This window comes from Schistocerca americana, chromosome 4 (assembly GCF_021461395.2).
Source record: "Schistocerca americana isolate TAMUIC-IGC-003095 chromosome 4, iqSchAmer2.1, whole genome shotgun sequence".
NCBI classification, from domain to species: domain Eukaryota; kingdom Metazoa; phylum Arthropoda; class Insecta; order Orthoptera; family Acrididae; genus Schistocerca; species Schistocerca americana.
This window is the reverse complement of record NC_060122.1, coordinates 212082327-212086854: the sequence shown is the minus strand read 5'-3', so window position 1 is coordinate 212086854 and position 4528 is coordinate 212082327. Positions and strand designations below refer to the sequence as shown.

At 42.1% G+C, this 4528-nt stretch overlaps 1 pseudogene; it reads right to left on the bottom strand.

Annotated features, from left to right (window-relative positions):
* Positions 1-3374: 3374 nt before the first annotated feature.
* On the bottom strand, positions 3375-3492 carry LOC124614261 (annotated as a pseudogene).
* Between the last annotated feature and the right edge of the window lie 1036 nt (positions 3493-4528).

Sequence of the window (4528 nt, the reverse complement as noted above, 5' to 3'; positions counted from 1 at the left end):
CCAAACTGATGGTCATCTAACACATTCTCAGTTTTCTTTTCCATTCTTCTGTTTATTATTCTTGTCAGCAACTTGGATGCATGAGCTGTTAAGCTGATTGTGCGATATTTATCGCACTTATCAGCTTTTGCAGTATTCAGAATTGTGTGGATGATATTTCTTCGAAAATCAGATAGTATATCGTCAGACTCATACATTACGCACACCATCTTGAATAGTCGGATTGTTGCCACTTTCCCTAGATATGTTAGAAATTCTGCTGGAATGTTTTGTATCCCTTCTGCGTTATTTGATCTTAAGTCCTCCAAAACTCTCATAGATTCTGATTCTAGTACTGGACCCCATCTCTTCTAAATCGACTCCTGTTTCTTCTTCTATGACATCAGACAAATCTTCCCTCTCATATAGGCCTTCAATGTACTCTTTCCACCTACCCGCTCTCTCCTCTGCATTTAACAGCGGATTTCCGTTGCGCTCTTAATGTTACCAGCCCTGCTTTTAATTTCGCCGAAGGTTCTTTCGACTTTCCAAGATGCTGAGTCACTCCTTCACAGAATCATTTCTTTTTCAAATCCTTCACATTTTTCATGCACCCATTTCATGTTAGCTTCCTGCACTTCCTATTTATTTCACCCCTCAACGACTTGATTTCTGTATTCTTGAATTTCCGTGAACGTTTTTGTACTTCCTTCTTCTGTTACCCATGGTTTCTTCGCAGTTACCTTCTTTGCACCTATGTTTTTCCTTCCAGCTTCTTTGGTTGCCCATTGCGTATGTCGTCATTCTTCAGTACTGCCGTATCCCAGTTCTTTGTGTATTAGTTCTTCCTGACTAATCTCTTAATCTTCAGCCTACTCTTCATCACAACTACATTGTTCCCGGGTACGCCTTATAAAGGAGTATCTGGCTTCGGAATCTCTGTCTGACCATGAGGTAATCTAACTGAAATCTTCCCGTATCATCTGATTCTTGAACAGAGTATCCGCTGTTACTAGCTGAAATTTATTACAGAATTCAATTAGTCTTTCTCCCCTCTCATTTCTTGTCTCAAGCCCATATTCTCCTGTAGCCGTTACTTCTACACCTTCCCGTACAACTGCATTCCAGCCCCTATTTCTATTATATTTTCGTCTCCCTTTAAGTACTGTATTACCCCACTTTATCTGTCTCTTCATCTTTAGCTTGCGACGTCGGCATGCATACCTGAACTATCGTCGTGGCTGTTGGTTTGCTGTCGATTCTGACTAGAACAATCCTGTCACTGAATTGTTCACAGTAACACACGCTTTGCCCTACCTTTCTATTCATAACGATTCCTACTCCCATTATAGCTGATCCTGCTGCTGTTGATATCACCCCATTCTCATCTGACAGAAATGCTTGTCTTCTTTCCACTTCATTTCACTGTCCCCTACTACATCAAGATTGAGTCTTTGCATTTCCCTTTTCAAATTTCTAGCTTCCTCACCACGTTGAAGCTTGTGACATTCTACGCCCTGACTCTTAGAGTGTTATCCTTTCGTTGGTTATTCATGCTTTTTGTCATGGTCACCTCCCTCTTGCCAGTCCCCTCCCGGAGATCCGAATGGGGACTATTCCGGGATGTTTAGCCAGTGGATAGGTCATCATGACACTTTTTCAATTATAGGCCACATGACCTGTGGATACACGTTATGTGTCTTTAATGCAGTGGTTTCCATTGCCTTCTGCATCCTCATGCCGGTGTTCATTGTAGGACCCTACAAACATGCTCTCAACTTCCACAGCCGTGTTGGAAGTAGAATTTTCTGCAATTTCATTGAAGCAAAACACTGTAATGTACATTCTGTGCTATAGAATCCACGGGGGAGGGCTAGTATATTTTGGATAGCTACGATCATTGTTGTTTAGAAGCGTGGTTCAAATGGCTGTAAGCACTACGGGACTTAACAGCTAAGGTCATCAGTCCCCTAGAACTTAGAACTACTTAAATCTAACTTACCTAAGGACGTCACACACATCCATGCCCGAGGCAGGATTCGAACCTGCGACTGTAGCAGCAGCGCGGTTCCGGACTGAAGCGCCTAGAACCGCTCGACCACAGCGGCCGGGTTAGAAGCATGGATGTTCTGGTTAGGTATAATGTTTTGATGAAGCCAGAGCATCTAAATTATTTTATTTGTGGCCTGTCATAATAGACAGTTGTGCAGATTCGTACTGCTTATGTCATGGATGTAGGTTAATAATACGAATGCGAATGACTGATGCTTGAAATGCGGAATGAAATAATTTACATTGTTTAAAAATTGCTAGTAAGCCAGCTGATGATTTTATAAAACTGCTTGTTATCTCTATAAACCATTTTAGGAAATACTGAAACATATCCATAAGTAAAGTAAATATAGGTAAAATATGTAAAATATGCCATGCATGGCGATTCCTTGAATGCACGTGTGCAGACATCAACAAGCCTCAAGTTTCTGAGAAACTATGTTTTGATTTGCTGGTTAAGCATCCTACCTTCCCAGAAAACGACTTCCACACTTGGATTTATGTTGTTTCAGCAAAGTATGAGTTGCGTGGAAATTCCTTGAATGTGCATATGCAGATGTCGACAAGTCTCGACTTGCAGAGAAAGCGTTTCCGTTTGCTGACTAAGTGCTTTGCTTGTTGCAACAAGTCAGGACTTGCCGAATAAGCAGGAAGACAGATAATGAAAGTGGAATATTGACAATGTTGCTGCATTACATCATAGTCATTGTTCAACACTTTTTTCGGACATGAATGTACAAAGAATTCTTCAGAATGTGAGTCTGAGAGGTTTTACTTACCACTGCTACTAACGGTCTTACATCTTTCATCTAGCGAATACGTGCTGAGCTCAATACGAGAGGAATGCTTCTTATTCAATCTTCCATAATCTGAAGCAGCTAGAAGGGTGAGGGAGCACTACATCATGCCTAGACGAGGAGAAAAATTCCTGACTGTGACTGCAAGAAGCAGGACGACGAAGGTAGGACTAGGAATGTTGTCTATGAGTGTCGAGTGTCTGAACTCTGCAAAAGTCCTCATAATATATCGTGGCAAGCTGAACGGCATGTACAGTATCAGCTTTGAGACCGATTCATATATACTAACCAAAGTTTTCTTGTTATAGGCCTGTTAAAATTACTTAGCTGTTAGTATGTTATAGCTAAACAGAATAGCACTAACGATTTACGTGACATTGTCACATTAAGGAAGTTGATCTGCACTCACTAAAAGAAAATTATTGTGGCAGTGAATTCGTTTAACGACGTACATTAGTGTGACATTATAGTTTACGAGACCGGAGGCGCTACTTCTCAATCAAGTAGCTCCTCAGTTTGCCTCACAAGGGCTGACTGCAGCCCGCTTGCCAACAGCGCTCGGCCGACCGGATGGGCACCCACCCAGGTGCTAGCCCAGCCCGACAGCGCTTAACTTCGGTGATCTGAAGAGAACCGGTGTTACCCCTGCGGCAAGGCCGTTGGCGTCGTTGAGAACAGAGTGACCAAAGTTAACCAACGTCTTCGAACCAAATTTTCACAGTAGTGAAAGAAATGTAAGTAAATACAATGAATGTAAGTTCATTGCTGTCTGAAGTTAGTGATGAATGATACTCAAGAACGATACTGAATCAATGCTAGTGACGAACTGTTAAAGGAACTTCAGGCTTTTAACGAGATACATTCTGGTTGGGCTTCGAAGGAAATATTTCAACTGCGCGTTAATGTAAGTGAAAATAAAGAGTTTTATGCAAAAAGGGCTTTATGCAAAAAAAAAGCAGTAATAAATTTTGACTCAAAAGATTGTGCCTGTTTCAAGTGGTATGTTCGAACCAGTTTGTATCCTGTTGATATGCGTGCAAAACATACAGGGTGTTTCAAAAATGACCGGTATATTTGAAACGGCAATAAAAACTAAACGAGCAGCGATAGAAATACACCGTTTCTTGCAATATGCTTGGGACAACAGTACATTTTCAGGCAGACAAACTTTCGAAATTACAGTAGTTACAATTTTCAACAACAGATGGCGCTGCAAGTGATGTGAAAGATATAGAAGACAACGCAGTCTGTGGGTGCGCCATTCTGTACGTCGTCTTTCTGCTGTAAGCGTGTGCTGTTCACAACGTGCAAGTGTGCTGTAGACAACATGGTTTATTCCTTAGAACAGAGGATTTTTCTGGTGTTGGAATTCCACCGCCTAGAACACAGTGTTGTTGCAACAAGACGAAGTTTTCAACGGAGGTTTAATGTAACCAAAGGACCGAAAAGCGATACAATAAAGGATCTGTTTGAAAAATTTCAACAGACTGGGAACGTGACGGATGAACATGCTGGAAAGGTAGGGCGACCGCGTACGGCAACCACAGAGGGCAACGCGCAGCTAGTGCAGCAGGTGATCCAACAGTGGCCTCGGGTTTCCGTTCGCCGTGTTGCAGCTGCGGTCCAAATGACGCCAACGTCCACGTATCGTCTCATGCGCCAGAGTTTATACCTCTATCCATACAAAATTCAAACGCGGC